The sequence below is a fragment of the Nesoenas mayeri genome, assembly GCF_963082525.1.
Source record: "Nesoenas mayeri genome assembly, chromosome: 1".
Classification (NCBI taxonomy): domain Eukaryota; kingdom Metazoa; phylum Chordata; class Aves; order Columbiformes; family Columbidae; genus Nesoenas; species Nesoenas mayeri.
Genome location: NC_137541.1, coordinates 117,784,804 through 117,803,662, shown reverse-complemented (window position 1 = coordinate 117,803,662; position 18,859 = coordinate 117,784,804).

The following is an 18,859-nucleotide window of genomic DNA, read 5'->3' as shown; positions in this document are numbered from 1 at the left end:
ATCAGCCTGACTTCTCTGTGGTTCTGCACTTTCAGTGTAGGAAACTCCCTGTGAAAGTTTAGGTAAACTTAGTTTACAGTATATTTTCAACTGGCCCCAACCTGGAAGTTGAGAGTGTGAAATGCACACCCCAAATTAGGTTTGCAGAATCAGCAGTGCATTCCACCGACCTACGGTTTGGTTTCTAGGCCTCACCTCTGCCATTGAGGAGGTAAGCTTTGTGAATGGATTAGATTATCAGCCTCAGGAATCATAGGTGCAGTCAACCTTTGCAATCAATGAACTAAAGCAAAATATTCTGAAGCTTTGTAAGTATTTAGTCCTGCACAATGGGACTCATCACTGAACCCCTGGTTCTGTAAACAGCAGCTTCCTTCAAGTCACAGGAGGCAGCTGCCTAGGGCAGTGGTGTGCAAGGAGCAGCTAGAGACCCTAAGGTGGAAGGATTGATAGCTGCCATTTGAGGGAAGTGTGGTAGAAGATAGCTTCTCTGCCATCTTACTTTATTCCTTTCCATCCCTTCCTCCTCTCCTTTGCTATATGGTAGCAGGAGTGACTGAGCCCTTTCCTAGCCAAAAGAGCAATGTTTAGCTTCACTAGTGCTGTTAGGTCTTGACAGTGCTCTAGCTGAAGTACCTGTTGTGTGACATCTCCCTGTTCCCACCACACACATGTATGGCCCTTGAATGCCCACTCTTTCCCTTCCATTGACTAGCACCCTGTGAAATACCTTCTGACGGCATCTCGCATCAGTGGTTTTTTCCATAGGATGATCCAAGCCCAGTAGCCTACAAGGGCTGAACAGGCTGCAGCTCTGCTAGCTGTGATCTAGTAGTTCTGGGCAGCTGGAGGAGCTGGTTCAACCTCTACAGTGCCATAACAAAGGTACAGGCTCTTCTGCACAGTAGCAGATGCCAGTGACATGTCTGTTTGGTGTCCTTCAGGCTCTTGGCTGGAGCTGTGCAGAAGTGGTGAGGCTTTGCATCACCTAGTTAATAATTGTTCTTTGGAAATCTAGGAATATGTGGGTCGGAGCATTAGAGTGATTAGTTCTGTGCCACTGATTTTGGAAATGCTATTAAGTATGTGTGGTGTACAGCAGCAAACTGCTAGTTGGGCACATCATGTGCCTTGGGGTATAAAAGGCACAAAGATGTGCCGTGTTGCTCCAGTGATATAAAAAGTCAAGATGTGCATGAGTGAAAATCTCTATCATCTTGCAACTCTGCAACCCTGGATATCTTCTCCAAGACTGTCAGAGAACCAATATAATTTGAGAGGCCACCTGTAAATGAGCAAATGGTTATGATTATGTTGCAGGGCTGGTCTTCTCAAATATTTCTCTATCTGTATGTCCTAGAGCCATGACAGAAACGCTGGACATCTTAATTGGGATAATTCTTAAAAACTATTTACTCTTCTGATAGTATGTGCTTTAGTGGTCTTTTAAGGTGCACATTTTACCTAAATCAGAGACAAGATCTTGGCTTTCTGTCATGTCATACACATTCTGAGGACTGTAGACAATCTGCTTTCCATAAGTAAGGGCAAGACATGTAAAATGTCACCTGAAGGCATTGTGTTTCTGTATATGCGAGAGAGCATTTCCTTGTCTTTGGGTTTCTCTAACTAAACATTCCTGTTACACTCCTTTTAAAAAAGTCTACTTTATTCATTTCTTGCAGAAGATCCATTTAAAATCATAGGGCAAATACTTTAAAGTAATATTTGTCCATGTGCAGAGTATAGAAGTAGGGCTATATCTGGCTAGGTTCTCTGGCACCTTGTATTAATAGTATACTGTGCATGTTCTGTTGGGATTTGTGGGTTGTCCAGTCTTGTATGTCTCAAAGTACTTAGGAGTGTTTTTCTGATATAGTCAAACCCTCCTAAAACACAATATAATTGAGTACACAACTGTTTCCACTAGAGTAAACAACTGATTTTTCTGCTTTGCCATCAGATTCTAGGGAAGTAAACACTTCTGGGGAGATGTCTAACAAAGCTGTAGCCAGGAGGATTTTTGTCACTGTAATATGCCACTTGCTTTTAGACTTGACAAATGTAGCAATTAAGCAAGTCTTTCTATTGCTGCTGGGAAGAGATGTGCTCCCTGGGCCATGCCTGCTTCCCACAGCTGTGATGCCTGAATCCACATTCTCTAGTCACTAACACTTCATGAAAACCCACCTTTTGGAGTGGCCCAAACCTAAGTTACAAGTATTTGTGGTAATGTGTGACAAGACTTGAGGCCTCAGAAATGACTACGTTTGGAGTCAAAACTGTACAGAAACTTTGATATTTTGGAAAGATAAGATTCCTCCTGCCATTTGTTTGCTAGTAAAAGGAGCTGATGCATTTAATGAGAACTTCAGTTGATTGGTGTTTCACGGGAATGTGGAGAATTACCTGCCGCTTACCCAAACTGCATTCTCTAATTTCAACTGGGGAACTGGGGAGAAGAATATTTAATGGGACTTGCTGTGCAACCTGCTGTGTACCTAACTGGAAATGGGATGTGATGTCCTCAGATAGGAAAGTACAAAGTACTAATCGGTTAGATATGGCATTGTACGTAGTTTACTGGCAACTGCCAAGCATCTTGAGGACTCATTATAATGCAGGCAAACCAAATATTTTGTTTGGGTCTCTAGAGTTTTATCAAATGGCATTAAACATTACAGCTGATCTTTTTGTAGACACAAGAGTCTGTTACTTGTGAGAATGTGTAATGGAACAAGCTCTTTTTTTCTCTCCCCTTGCTGACACGTTTGTGGAGAGTTAACTAGCAATTGTTAGGTTTGATTGGTATTGTGCTTTAACTGATAACTGCTGAACAAAGTAGAACCTTATGGGTTGAACACAAGGGAGCAATAATTTGTAGAAAGCATTCAAGCTACGTAAACTTTAAACAGTCTGGTTTTGAAGCACTTCCTCTGAGCAGTCATGGTAATGTCTAGAAGTTAATGTGTTGATGTCATGCCTGCAGTTCAAAGTTCTTGCATCCCTGTCCTACTACCAGATAGGACATGGAGACCCTCGTTTGTTACGTATCTTAAAATGTCTCAGGTTTTAAGGACCTCAAAGCTGACCTTGGCACTTCTAGGACTACTATTTAGGGGACTGAACAGGAGTGATACATGTTTGCATTTTAGAATCCTTCATTCAAGCTATAAACAGTTATTGGGGAGATGAATTCGAGGCGGCAGCTGGAGAAGGACAGTGAACTTCTTAGAGCAGCTCTGAAGTGGAATACTAAGATTTTAGAGGCTGAATGAACCCTATTTCTAAGCTGTCATTCAGGGGAGGGAAAACATCTGAGGATTAACTTTGCAGCCTTGCAGTCCTTCAGGCTCTGGAGCCACATAAGATTAAATTCTTGCTCCAGCCTAAACAGGGTAAGTCATGGGGTGGCCCTGATGTGCACCTTGTCGGTAGTAAGCTGATGGTGCCCTCAGCCATGACTTGTGTTACCTCAGCTGTGCCTTATTGTTTACAGCTGTTCCACCCCAAAATCTCCTGTATTATGGGCTACAAATGCAATGAGTGTTAGAGCTGAAGTAGCGCTTTTACACCCCCCTGGAGAATGACCCTTGATACAAAGACTATTTCTGAGTAGAAACTTGTTTGTGCCTCACTCAACACAGAAGAAAAGATAAAAAGGGAAAGTGGGAACCAAGACAATAAGTGTGAATTTTATTCAGGGCTATACTAGATTAAATCCTTCTCTCCCTTCTTCTGAGCGAACAGATCTGTAGTTGGGTTGAGGGAGGGACACACTGTCAACCATATCAAGCCAGTGGAGTTGCCCTGAGTTACATCAGCTTGTGAATGTCACTTTGCATCTGAATCAAGATGTTCACCCTCAGCTGTGAAAAATGTATTCATAACATACCTGTAAATTAGTATAGTGACTTCATACCATGACTGCTGTGAAACTTGCAGCTATAGTGAAGTAGTCAAAGGGTGAAATTAATTGTGTGATGCATAATCTTTCAGGACAGAAGTTTCCTGCGAGGAAATTCAAAGATCCCCCAGCCAGACCTGTCATAGAACTCAGCTAGCTATTTCATTAGGTATTTTGCTTTTGGGTTGAATATATTAAGGCTTCATCCAGGCTGTAATGTGGTCACATCCTGGTGCTGTAAAGGAGTCTGTGCTCAGCAAGGCACTGCTCTTCTCCCTGGCCTCAGCGTACTTGAATGGCAGGGCCAAGAGCTGTTTATGGAGTTAGGTTTCCCTAGACTATACTTATTGAGTGGATGACAATGCTCTAGTACAAATGAACACACTTTTCTGCTTGGTTCTTCCACAAGGAATGAAGAAATGGGAGTTATTATTACAAGTGTTATGGTATAGGGACTTATTCCTAGCCTGTCTTGCAGAGGAAACCTTGCCAAGCATGCTGGTTTGTCTGAAATAGTTAATTTTCTATGCAGTTAAAACATTTTGTCCTCTGTAGCTAGCACAGTCCTTCATTTTGTATTTAATATAAGAAAACTGAGAACTCCACTCCAGAGAAAAGGAATGTTAATGCTTTTCTCCCAGTAGCTTTCTAGAGTTTGGGATTTGGTACGAAAGGAATGTAGAACTTGTGATGTCTTTGTCAGGGAAACCAAGGACTTTTTCAGCTGTCCCACCTGCAGGTGCAAATTGGTACAAGGGGGCCACAGGCATGGCAGCACCTTGATTGATCAATGAAATATTGCCTACCATTAGTGTCATGCTTGGTACCTAATTGGAGTTGGCTTTTCTAGCTAGTCAGTTCCATTTGGGTTTTCCAGGTTGTTAGTTCACTGAGTTCTGTTCCCATGGGAGTCTGATTTTTAGTTCAGCTTTTTGCCATTCTGTGATTTTTTTTTTTAATTTTTTTTTTTTTTTTTTTTTTTGCAGTTGGCCTTTGGGTCTTTCTGCCTTTTGCTGTTTTATGCTCTCCCTGGTATCGGCTGTTTAGGACCAGGGTGTTCTCTTTCCTGAGACTGGCTCTTCAGCGTGGCTGGAGTTTTGTGAGGGATTGCACTGAGTATCACTTATTTTATGTATTATTATTATTATTTTGTTGTCTTATTAAATGGTTCTTACCTCAACTTGAGTTTTCTCCCTTTGCTTTTGGTTTTTTCACCTACTTGCGGGAGTTGGGGAAGAGTGAGTGGCCATCTTGATTGCTAGCTGGGGTTAAACCATGACACCAGGGAAAGCTTTTAGCCTTTCCCCACCCTCCCCCACATTGCCCCACTTCCTTCCTTCTCTTCTGGTAAAGGACTTGGAAAATACAAGAGATGCAGCACAGCACAGGTATCCCAGGAAGCTCTTATTCCTATCGTCTCAATTGCACGTTATTGCCATCTTTCTTGTTAGGAGACATTCTTTCCTCATCTCAAACAAACAAAAAAACCCCAACAAAATCACTTGTAAAAGAATATAAATTTTGCTATAGGAGACAGCAGAGCTCTAAGTTCTAGTCTATATATCCTGCACAAAAGGACTTCAAATTCCTACAGGGTCATGCTCTGCTTTCAAAAAAAATCTCTTGGAAGTATAACTCCAATGCAGTTGCTGCAGAATATACAGGTGTCTGAGCCAGCTTTTAAGGTGCTGCTGTGCATTTTGCTAATAGATGAGCAGCGTGCAGCAGCATGGAAATTGGAGTAGGCAGAAATTACTGTGGTGAGCTTGTGCCAAATGCTGTGTTGCCTCAGGCAGCAGGCTACAGCACTGCTAAATAGCTGTAATTCTGCCAGCTGCATGGAAAACTTGGCTTGCAGTCTGAGTAGACAGAAGCATTGCTATGGGTGGTTGAGTAAGGAGCGCGTGGGAGTGAATTAACCAAGGAATGGTCCTTGCGGGATATGTGGCAGAGCTGGAAAAGTGGTGACTCTCCCTGTTGCCGTATTCTCTTGCCTCTTGAGACTCTTGGATTTCACAAATGCGTCTGGGCATCATCTTCTCCCCTGCCCCATTCCTCCTTAGGAAGTCCTAAATGTGTATTTCTGGTGAGTGGACAAGGAGGAATACGACTATCAGGCAGATTCCTTCACTATAGCTATTTAAGAGATATGTACTTCTCTGCATAGTGAAGTGCATTTGGGTAAGAGGAAATTGTTCCCTTTCGAGAGGTAAGAGTTCCTGATAACTACAAGAGAGAGAAACTGCAACGTCACTGTGTTTTGGATGCAGCTCAGTATTGTTTGTTTTATCTGTTTGCTGTAATGGGGAAAACAAACAAACAAACAATGCCAGCTCCTCCAAAGCTGGGTAGTGAGAACATGCTGCATCTGCAGATGGTCAATTTGCATGCATGCAAGAATGTAGAAGGCAAAGTTCAGTAACTCTCTAGACACCATAAATCTACTTAAAAAGAACATCCAAGTTCAAGCAGGGCTGCCTCACCAAGGGAAATGTAGGGAGTTCTGGATGCTCTTCCCTTTTCTGATGTCAGAATAAAATAATCCTCTCTTCAGAAATGATGGCAAGGATCTGCTTGGCTCTAGCTCCAATAGCTCCCTAACTGAGGTGACTGCTGATGTTGCTCTGGCAAGGCTACTGAAAAAGGGAGCTGAAAGCAAGTGTGCTTTTACAAAAAACTTCTGGTTCAGAAATAAAACATATGGCAACGTAGAACACAAGGAAACTAAGATATTGGGAAATTACATCTGGGAAGCCAGAGGTGAAGAGATTATACTTCAAATGCACTTAATAGAGAAATATATTTGAACTCCACAACTAACTTTATTCATTAGCTGAGGGGAAGAAAGCCAAGCAAATAGGAGTCTCCTTCAGCTTGTTAGATCTAGTCTTTACAGCATCCTTGCAGTGAAATTGTAAGCAAAATAAAATATAGAAAACTGCACAAAATATATGCAAAAGGAGGTGTGAGAGGAAAATACCTGCATGCAAAACTAAGTTGTAAAATAATTTTAACAATTAAAAAAACCTAGTATTATTTGATCAAATAATTTGCCTGTATTCTCCATCCTCCCTGCTCTCCATTAAAATTCTACTCTTCAACTACATCAAGCAATAGCTGAATTACACCACTCAACCAACGCTCTTTGTTTACAGAACAAAAGCAGATTCAGAGTGAAACTTCGTAAACTGCAGTAACTGAAACTAAAAATACTTGAATCCTTGCAAACGACACTAAGTCCTGTAGTTTCATTCACTGTGGGTGCTCTCTTTCAGGATGATACCGAGTGCTATTACTGTTATGATGCCTTAGTGTGTGCTTTGCTCAGGGTGGGTTGAATAATTCTGCTTTCCAGGGACATATTGCTATGTGGATGCTGTAGTTGTAGGCCTTGGTGTTAGCTTTTGATGCCTTTATAGATCTGCGAAAAGGGCATTTTACTCTTCTCAAAGTCTTGCTTACACAGGGTCTTGTCTGCTAACTAAGCAAGTATCTCACTGAAAGGGCATATCATATAATAGAATGGTTTGGTTTGGAAGGAACCTTCAGAAGTCATCTAGTCCAATGCCCCTGCCATGAGCAGGGGCATCTTCAACTAGATCAGGTTGGTCAGAGCCCTGTCCAGCCTGGCCTGGAATGACTCTAGGGATGGGACATCTACCATCTCTCTGGGCAACCTGGGACAGTGTTTCACTATCCTCATTGTAAAAATCTTTCTTGACATGTCCTAGTGCTGGAATGAGTTCAGAGGAGAGCAGTGAAGCCGGTGAGGGGTCTGGAGCACAAGTTTGAGGAGTGGCTGAGGGAACAGGGGCTGTTCAGCCTGGAGAAAAGGAGGCTGAGGGAGACCTCCTCACTCTCTACAACTGCCTGAAAGGAGGTTGTAGCATGGAGGGTGTTGGTCTCTTCTCCCAAGTAGCAAGTGATAGGATGAGAAGAAATGGCTTCAAATTGTACCGGGGAGGTTCAGATGAGTTATTAGGAAAACTTTCTTCCCAGAAGGGGTTGTCAGGCATTGGAACAGGCTGCCCATGGAAGTGGTGGAGTCACCATCCCTGGAGGTGTTGAGTGTTTAGACAAGGTTCTTAGGGACATGGTTTAGTGCCAGAAGTAGGTTAATGGTTGGACTTGATTATCTTGAGGGTCTCTTCTAATCAAAATTATTCTATGATTCGTGTCTAGCCTGAATCTCCCCTTTTTTAGTTTAAAACCGTTGCCCCTTGTCCTATTGCACCAGGCCCTGCTAGAAAGTCTGTACCCACCTTTCTTATAGGCCCCTTTGAAGTACTGAAAGGTCTCAATAAGGTGTTCCCGTAAACACCTTCTCCAGGCTGAACAACCCCAACTCTCTCAGTCTGTCCTCATAGGAGAGGTGTTCTAGCCCTCTGGTCAATCCATCTTCACTTACAACATCCTCTAGACCCTTTATTCTTAGTGTAAGCCAAATCATATACAGGCAATATTTGCTGGAGTTTATGCACAAAGTTTAGCAAGGCAGGAGGCTGATAAGGTGGGCTCAAGGCTTTCCCTCCCACATGTACCCGCATGGAGGTGGACTCACTGAGAGTGGCTGAACTGAAGTGGCATCTGTTGCCAGAGGTGCTGTTATGTTGTCATTAGAAAAGCTGCGGTGGGTTGAGCTGTTCTGGTGTGCACCAGGGAATTTTTTTCCTGTGGTTGCTTTAAAAGCAAAACCAAAAAGTGGTAACCCACAGATGGAGAATTATAAAAGAAGTGTAGCTATAAAACAGTTGGCTCTGCGATGTTAGGAAACTTAACTGAACTTGGAATGTGCTCACATCCCTTGTAAGAATTTGCATAATTTAACATGCGCAAACTCAAAGCAAGTCTTTCATACCTTGGAATTCTCTAGCTTGGAGTCCTTGAGCTAGCTGTGTATTTATTGTTATTAAACTGTTTGTGTTGGAGAAGCAGAGTTGTTCTAAGCAATCTGTATTCCTAGGGGCTGGCAGGCACATGGAGACCTCAGCAGTTCAGGACTTATATATATTATAATCTACTCTAGAAGGACTAGTTTTTCTCCAATTTGGTGTGGTTTTTTTGTGGTTTTTTTTTTTTTTTAAACTTTCTTTACCCCTCCTCCCTTACTCAACAGACATCTTGAAACGGAGGACTAAGGGAGATACACTTTCTTCATTCAGTTTTATTTGGCATGTCCCTGAAGATGCTATCCTAGTAACTGATTTTTTTTTTTTTTTCCTGTTACAGATGACTTTACCAGCTAGCATAGGGAAGGACCTAGTAGTTGGAGTTTAGATAAAAGAAAATCCAGAGACAGTAGAGGGAAAGGCAGCTGAAAGAACAACCAAATCTGGAGTTAACTACAGCCACAAAATGGAGATGTCTTTTAGCAATGCTGAAAGTGGCTGTAGTTTTATTTATTCAGTGCTCTATGTTGAGCAGGAAGCAAAACTTGGAGAAAAATACCCCAACAACAACAAAAAACCCCTGCCAAAATAGCCCCACCATCACAACTGACCTTTCTTTTCTTCCTCTACAAGCAATAAATCTGATTAAAAACCCAAGCCCATGTGAGTTCTGATATGCCTCTTCTATACACCATAGGTGGTGTGGATGCCTTGGCCAGGGCTGAGCAGCTGAGGGTGCCCATGCTCCTCTCCCAGGCCAGGAGAAACAGAGCTCTGTGAGCTGGTGGGGAGCTGCTATTAGTAACTCCCTGTTAGCACAGAATATTCATGCTGGTGCAAAACTACGTGGAGGCAGCGGCACCTCTCTAGACCCTGTTAGCACAGGCACCTCTGCACAACACCTTGCTGTGAGGTTAAGGTGTGCTTGAAGGTGCTGAGGTGCTGTTTTAAAGATATATCAGCAGAAATGAACTGAAATCAATGGCTTGAAGCTTCTGAGGCTCAGGCTGCTTTGAAAAATCCAGCTGCACGTACATCTGCAATGTATATTGTATCCACACATGCCTCTGAAAATTGTCACTGTTTAACGAGATGTTTCACTGACAATATATTTGCATTCAGTACATAAATATATATTTAATGGGCTATGGCAGAAAATTATCTCGTTGAGAGGATTTTTTTTTTTCCTCTCATTGTTTCTCTTACCTGTTGAAACAAAGCTCTGTCCATTGACATGTGCCTGTAGTGTCCTGTCACCTGGACTGGACTGCCACTTTCTGTGTAAGTTTGGGAACGCTCAGCTTCTATAAGGAGTGGTTGACTCTGTAGGCTCCTTGTTTTAGGAGCGAAGGCTGTAACACATTTCAAAAAAGGAATGTAACTGGGGGTGTGAGAGACAGAAACCAGCTTGACTTTTTTAAAAGACTCTTAAACACTAATAATAGAAATATAGAATGGATTGGAAGGGACCCTTAAAGGTCATCTAGTCCAGCTCCCCCTGCTACCATGGGCAGGGCCACCTTCCACTAGATAAGGTTGCTCAAAGCTCCATCCAGCTTGGCCTTAAACACTTCCCATGATGGGGCATCTACAATTTCTTTGGGCAACGTGTTCCAGTATCTCACCATCCTCAACAGAAAGAATATATTTCTTATGTCCAACCTAAATCTACACTTTTCCAGTTTAAAATCATTGCCTCTTGTCATTACAGGCCCTGGTCTTTCCATCTTTCTTATAAGCCCCCTTTAAGTTTTGAGGGTCTGTGACAAGGTCTTGTGAGAGCCTTCTTTTATCCAAGCTGAACAACCTCAACTCTCAGCTTTTCTTTGAAGGAGAGGTGTTCCATCCATCTGATCATTTTTGTGTCTCTCCTCTGGACCTGCTCCAACAGGTCCATGTTTGTAGTGTTCATCTTGGTAAACATTTCAGTTGTCTGGTCTGTATTACAAGATGAGGGCTTGGAGATGAAAATTTCCTACCACTTCCCTCTCCCTTTCTAGAAGTATCTAATTAATTTATCTAGAAGGAAAAATCTGTGCTGGTGTCTGCCTTTACATTGTCTACACTTGTATTATCAAGTTAAACTCAAAGCAATGGCAAACTTCTTGATTCCATGAGAAATGGAATCTATAGCTGTGTGACTTCACTGCTCACTCAGGATTCAGTTTTAGCCAACTGGGGCGATACTTCTCTGTCAATTTAGTATTCAAAAAGAAAAAAAAACTGTCTGTCATGAGCTGGCTTGTGAGGGGCCTGAGTTCCAAGCTCAAACAGAGATAAGAGAAATTTGGCTTTGTGACATCAGTTGCTTTGTACTTTTCCAAGGTCTCTCCTCTCTCCCTGCATTACCTTGATGGGTACAGTTCCTTCTGAAGAAGAGACAAGTTATCAAGAATAAAAAGATTTTAAAATGGAAAAGTTGTTTTAAATGCCCTGCTGTATGTACAGCTGTGGTTGTGTGGTTTTTTTTGTTTATATTAATTAATTAATTAAAAAAACCCAAACTGGCATCAAAACTCAAAGGCAACAAGCTTGTCTAAAACCTTCTTGTGCAATGGTATCTTGTTATTTTCTTTTCCAAAGCCCACAAACACTTCTACCAGAAACTACGGCGACTCATGACTTCAGCAAATCCTCCAATGCAGTTGCTTGCCCACTTTTGTGGCTTTTCAGTCTTGCACTTGATTTCTTTACTAGCTGCAAACTGAGACCTCGGGTTTTATGCAGAACTGACTTTGTGACTGTGTGTGCTCCTCAGCACAGTGGGACTGAGGCAAGTGGGACACTTGCCTTGCACTGGGTATTTTAGCTGCCGTTACACACTGTCAGTCTGTAAACAGTGACCATTCAGAACTTGAAAAGTTATACAGGGTTTCATTTTTGGTGTGACTATGCTGAATGTCTTGTCTGAACCTTTTTTCTTACTCAGCTGACACTTTGCGGCAGTGTGATAGTTTATTTTTAGTCTAGATTCATTGTCTGAACTTCACTAAACTGAAACTCCCCGTTTGGTCACTTCTGTCAGTGCCAGTTTATCTTTTGGCTTTTCTTTAGTCAGTAAGAAGCAGAAACAAAGGGAAAACTGTACTCTGTGAGGAAATGAGTTGGAGATGCCTTTTGCAGTGTCAGGTGAAAGCTGCCTTTTGTTGTACTCGCAGCCTCACTTTTCATTTTGCAGTCTAAATGCATCTCAGCAGGCAGTCAGGAGGGGAGTGGAGTCACAGAGCTGAAACATTTTAACTGAGGAAACCCCTCAATCTGTAATTTTCACCTCCAGCAAGCCACCACTTCTGACAATATTAAAAAAAAATATAATAAATAAAAAGGCAAACCAAACAACTAAACCAAACCCCAGACTGTTTCTTTTTCGTTTTTTCCCATGCCCACCTCATCTGAAGCAATTGTAAAAATTGTAAAGGCTCTAAGCCAAAAAGGGATAGCCAAGATACTGCGGTTCTAGCACTTTCTAGTACAATTTGATCTCTTACTTACCTATGTGGAACCTCTCGGTGTCCTGTCTGAATGTGCAGAGATTCAAACGTGCTGCTGCGAGGAGACTTCTGCCTTCAATGAGGAAGTGCTGGGGCAGGGCAGGATGTGGAGCAGTGACTCAGATATCGAGTGCTGCGCCTCTTGACTAGCTGAGAAATAAAAGCAATTCTTGACGGTGTTAGCTACAGCGTGCTTGGCTGACATAAGGACTTTCCAGCTACCATTTAACCAATAGGAAAAGCTCAGGAGCATTCAGTATTTCACCAAATTTCAGCTGCTTATGCTAATGCAGCGTTAACATATTGCAGTCCTTTCTAGGAGTACTATCTACATTTTGTCTGACAAAAAATATGTTCCTGTAAATAAACATTTATTTGTATCAATATGCCACTTGAAGATGTTCAGAATAAGGATTTTGGTAATGCTTTTGAAACAACTCCTCCCTCTTAGCTCAAGCAGACACTTGAGACTTTGCTTGGTTTCTTCTATTAGAAAAATAAAATTATTAAAACCAAAATGATTTAAAAAAAACAAACAACAAACCAACAAAAAAAAGCAAATAACACCCCACCACACATCTCTTTTTATGATCACTTTTAAGTGACATTTATGTATTTAGTGTCCTATGCACCTATACACAGAGGTTACCACTTGCAGTATCAAACACTGTTTCACTGACTGCATTTCACGCACAGGTACCGAGCAATGTTTAACCCTCATATTTTCAGCCAGCCATTGGAGAAGCTTTTTTCTTTCTCCTTGAGAGTGCTTTTGCTTGCATCTTGCTGAGCTATTGACTTGAATGGGGGTGCCTGGTGTGCTCTGCTATGTTATTTCATAAAGGAATTAAAGTTTTCTATAGGCATTTACTAGTGTGGCCATTGCTTCACTGAGATTTTGTTGCACATAGTTGCATAATTGTACAATTCAGCACTTGCACATCAGAAATAGAAAAATATATTAGGTTGGTTCAGGTCAACTGTTGTCTTCAAACTACCAGTTTCTGGGTAGTCTCTCTTGCATTGAATTGAATCCTTCCGACATCTCCCTTCATATATTTTAAGAAGTATGTTTGTGTTGAGCACTTGTTAGTGTTGAACTTTTCATTTTATAGATATGCCATAAAAGGCATCCGAATTGATTTAAATACTTAGTATTCCAAACACTGTTCTCATTCATTTTCAACCTCTTCTCTGCTTGCATGAAGCAGAGAGCTAGCTATTTGATCATGCTGGATTAATTTAAATATTGGTATGTAACACTAGTATAAAAAAAAAAAAAAAGGTTTAAACTTTAGAGTAAATCTGAATTTTTTGGTATTAAGTCAGAAGTTAAATAATGGAAGAAACACGTGCAGGAATCCACAATTGTGGGGGACTACGGTGGGTCTGTGGGTTCCCTGACAGAAACTCTAGGAAATCACGTTTCATTACGCTAGAAAACAACAAAAAAACCCACCCTATAACTCTAATTAATGGTTTGAGAAGTAACACTTCATAAATTAGTCAGCTTCATGGTAGTATTTCAGCAATACACAGATTCTATTGCCACATCATTTGATTGAGAATTGCTCATTCTCTCCTGTGACAGTGATGATCCTGAGTATTTCCTGAGGCATTTCACTTTTGAAAAGCTTTGAATGCCTGATGCAACTCAGATGAGTGGTAAGACAGCATACAGGAAGATACTTCTGACAAGTTACTATCTGTCTGGCACTGAAGCACTTAAGCGGATGACTTCCAAAACTAAAATTCCTGATGAAGTACAAAATATCTATGGTCATATTAATGTCATGAGAAATATGTATTAGGTTTTTTCCATGTGCTATTCTGAAAGCTTATTTCTTGATAGGATACTACTCAGAGATCTCCTCTAACGTTAAAGCAGAAGTATTGTCCAAGTTAACACAACTGTTGGAATCTGACTCACAGCTGCTATGTCCAACTCCAAGTAAAAGAAAATCCAAGTCTTTGAAGGTGTATCTGTAATGCTTCATATGCTAATTCCTCAGTGTTTCCAGTGATTTTTAAATAGTCTTTTTCAATACATACCCTTTAAAGTCCTATGTCACTAAAGTGTACTGACATAGTGATTAAGAACCATGTAGCAAAAAAACCAAACACCCACCAACATGAGAATGGAAAGACTGTTGCACTCCTGCTTTGCCTAGGAATTCTCTGTGTCTTCCCTTCCATACTTCTTTACCCTTATTGCTATCATCTCATCTTGCGGGAGAAGGTAGTAGAGCTGGATTACTAATGCAGTCTTCCCAAACCACTTGGTGCACAAAAATACAGAATTGATAGACATGTGTCTTCTAATGATCTGAGGCTGATCTGTGATGAGTTCTCACCAGGATAAACACGCCAATAAGTACAGGCTGTGGGGCTGTGTTTGGGTTTGCTTCTTGTTTCCAAGCTTACTGGTTGCTCATGTGACGGAAGTGAGGTACTGTGATCACTTGGTGTTCCACTGCACTACACTGAGTGTAGCTAAATAGGAAACAAAATGGGAACCTGGCAGCAGTGCAATACTGGTTTATGATTGTTTATTCTGACCTGACAAAGGCATTTTTTTTTTTTTTTTCACTAAAAGGAGATTGCTATTGTTTTGGCTATATAATTTGTTCATGTTCTCTCAAAATCCAGCCGTAACTTTCGCAGAATCACAGAGCAGTTGAGCTTGGAAGGGGCTTCTGGAGGTAATCTAGCCCAAATCCTCTGATGAAGCAGGGCCAACTGCTTGATGTTCAGATAGAGCCTCCTGTGTTTGTGCCCATTGCCTCTGACCCAGTCACTGAGCATCACTGAGAAGAGCCTGGCTCAGTCCTCCTTGCATCCTTTTTTCTGGTATTTGCATACATCAAGATCCCACCCGAGCCTCCTCCAGGCTGAACAGTCCCAGCTCTCTCAGCCTTTCCTCACAGAAGAGATACTCCAGTCCCTTCACCATCTTAGCGGCCCTTCATTGCACTCTCTTCAGTAGATTCATGTTCTTCTTGTTCTGGGGAGCCTAGAACTGGACACAGCATTCCAGGTGTGGCCTCACTAGTGCTGAGGAGAGGGAAAGAATCACCTCCCTCTACCTGTTGCCAGTACTTTGCCTAACAAAACCAAGGATACCATTAGCCCTTTGACACAAGGGCACATTGCTGGCTCATGTTCATCTTGTTGCCCACCAGAACCCCCAGGGTCTTTTCTGCAAAGCTATTTTCCAGCTGAGTGACCACCAGAATGTACCTGTTGCATGGGTTTGTTCCTCCCCAGGTGCAGGACTTTGCACTTCTCCTTGTTCAACTTCATGAGGTTGCTGCCAGCCCATTTTTCCATCCTTTTGAGGTTCCTCTGGATGGCAGAATTACTCTCTCTTATTACTGTATTAGCCACACCTCCCCATTTTGTGTCATGAGGAAATCTGCTGAAGGTTCATTACGTCACGTCATCCAGATCATTACTGGAAGTCTTGAACAGGACTGGACCCATTATAGATCCCTGAGATATACTGCTAGTTACAGGCTTCCAACTAGACTTTGTTCCACTGACTGTTATATGCTGGGCCAGGCTGTTCAGCCAGTTTTCAATCCGCCTCACTGACTGCTCATCCAACCCATAATTTATCAGCTTGTCTATTAGGGTCTTACAGGAGACTGTGTCATAAGTCTGGGTAGACAGTGTCCACTGCTCTCCCCTCATCTACTCAGCCAGTTGTTTCATTATGGAAGTTTATCAAGTTAGTTAAGCGTGACTTTCCTCTTGGTGAATCCATGCTGACTATTCCTGATGACTTCCTTGTCCTTCATGTGCCTGGAAATATTTTTCCAGGATCAGCTGCTCCATTGATTTTCCAGGGATCAAGGTGAGGCTGACCAGCCTGTAGTTTCCTGGGTCCTCTTTCCTGGCCTTCTTGAAGACCGGAGTAATGTGTTTTCTCTTCCAGTCCTCTAGCGCTTCTCCCACTTGCCATGATCATTCAAAGACGATTGAGAGTGGACTTGCAATGACATCCGTGAACTCTCTTAGCACGCATGGGTGTATTCCATCAGGGCCCCTGGATTTATGTATGTCCGGTTTGCTTAAGTAGTCCCTGAACTGATCCTCTTCCACCAAGGGTATGTCATCCTTGCTCTAGACTTTACCTCTAGTCTCTGAGACAAGGGATTCTTGAAGGCTGATCTTGCTAGTAAAGACAGAGGCAAAGAAAGCATTCAGTACCTCAGCCTTTTCCATGTCCTGTGGTAACCAGGTTCCCTAGGCTTTCTATTGTCTCCTATGTACATAAAGAAGCTTTTCTCATTGTCTCTAACATCCCTGACTGGATTCATCTCCAGGTGGCCTTTGGCTTTCTTAACCATGTTTCTGCGTGGTTGGACAGTGTCTCTATTCTTTCCAGGTTGCCCACCCTCTGTATGCTTCCTTTTTATGTTGTTTTATCAGGACCTCCTTGTTATCCATGCAGGCCTAGTGGCATTTTTCCTGACTTTCTACTCATTGGGGTGGACCAAAACCAGAACACAAATATGTTGAAACAAGCTACCAGGATAACATAAAGTCCTTGAGCTGGTTTATGTATTAAAGACCACTGCCTATTGCTGCTTTGGTTTTCAGTCTATGTGGCTGCTCACTTCAGTGTTTGGAAATGTTCATATGATCAGTAGCTTTTTCATGCTGCTTTTAGGTTGTATAAATGTGCTTGCTTCTTTTTTTTTTTTCTTTCCTTTCTCTCCATTTGCTGTATCCTGAATACTTGCTAAAAGGCTTCTAACAGAAGCAAAATACAGTACACTTTTCCACAGAAAACAGTAATCTACTTTAGAAACTTTCCTAGATTTGTTATAGAACAAAGCTGACCGCACATTTGCTAATTCAAATACATTGAACTGAATGCTTTCCAAGGTCAGAACTAGATTGTTTTCACCACATGCAGGAAAGGGAAGGTATATATAGTTAAATCTTCAGTCTCTGGAATATTAGCTTAGATTCCATGAAGTACTGCTGTAGACTGGACAAGGGACATGTGTAATTTCCTTCAGTGCTATATTATCATGTTGTAACCTTGCAGTGTCTCTCTAAGTTGTAGTTTTCCATCCTCTTATGTTCATAGAGTAGCTTCTGACCTTGCTGACAGAGGACTCAAAAAAAAAAAAAAAAAGTGGGTCATATGTTTTTGACTTTTATGCATCAGTAACCATTTATGCTGATGATCTTACCTGGTATTATCAATAAACTTGAGGGTTTTTTTCTTCCTGCCACTCCCCTTTTGTTATCAGATGAACGAAGTAATACAAACAGTCTTAATCAGACTCCCTTCAGAAGGAAATGCAAACTCCACTTCACTTGTCATTCTGAGCAGAAGACAGCTTCTTTGTTTTTGTTTTGTTTTGTTTGGTTTTTTTGGTGGGTAGTGCAGTATAGATCAGCACTAGCTGTAGCTTGCCATGCTCGTCTTCTTTATCTACTTCATTTTGCTAGATCTTATTCCTCCTTCAGTCCAGGTGGAACAAAAAGACTATTACATCAGGCTGGTGAGCACTTGAGATCTGTCTACTTTATCTGCCATTTTGCGTTTGGCTGTACACTGAGCCTTTCCAGCCTGCAAGAGGCATTCCTAGTTGTGACTGCTTTCACTTGTTTCCACTGATTTGACGTAACACAATCCATTCATGTTAAGTGGCTAGGACTCTTACTCTAGAATGAGGGCAAATACAGAGATATGGAGTAATGAGTGCACATGCTGGCTTTCAAACAATTTGAGCAACTACTGAGGTACTTTCAGGGTGCAACTAGAGCAGCAAAAATTGAAGAAGCGTATTCATTTGCAAATGAAGAGGAAACAGCCAGCAGTGTTGTTGTCCATGATGAGAATATTATTTTAAGTTCTGGCAAAAGGAGATACTTGGCAAGAAATATGCATCATGGCTGAGGCCTAATGACCTGAATGTGCAAGCAGAAACAGGAACAAAAATTCAGCTTAACTGCGAGAAAGGAATGTGATTGAAGCTATTTTGTTTGTTTTTTTTTTTTGCTACTTTTGTCAGTTTGATCCCTTAAGTGGTAAAGCTTCCAAGCTGATGAGTTAGCTACTTGTTCCTCTCTGAAGTAACTCTTCCCCTTTTTTTCAGAATACCCTGAAGCCTGTGGCTCTGAGTGCTCAGGATCTCAGACCCTCAGTAGAGAGGATTCAGTTTTTTTTTCTGCAAATGTGTCCATGATTGCGTTTGCTACAAGGCTTCTGCACTTTCCTAGGGAATTGCAGCAAGCACTGGGAGGCACTGAAAGCATAAGTTGCTCCATGCATCTCCTGCATTTCTCTCGGCATAAGTGAGATATAGAATAGATTACTTCAGCTGGAAGGGATCTACAGTGACCACCTAGTCCAACTGCCTACTTCAGGGCTGACCAAAAGTCAAAGCATGTTACTAAGGGCATTGTCTAAGTGCCTCTTAAACACTGACAGGCCTGGGGCATTGACCACCTCTCTAGGGAGCCTATTCCAATGTTTGACCACCCTCTCAGTAAACAAATGCTTCTTAATATCCAATCTGAAACTCCTCTAGAATAATAGAATTTCTCTA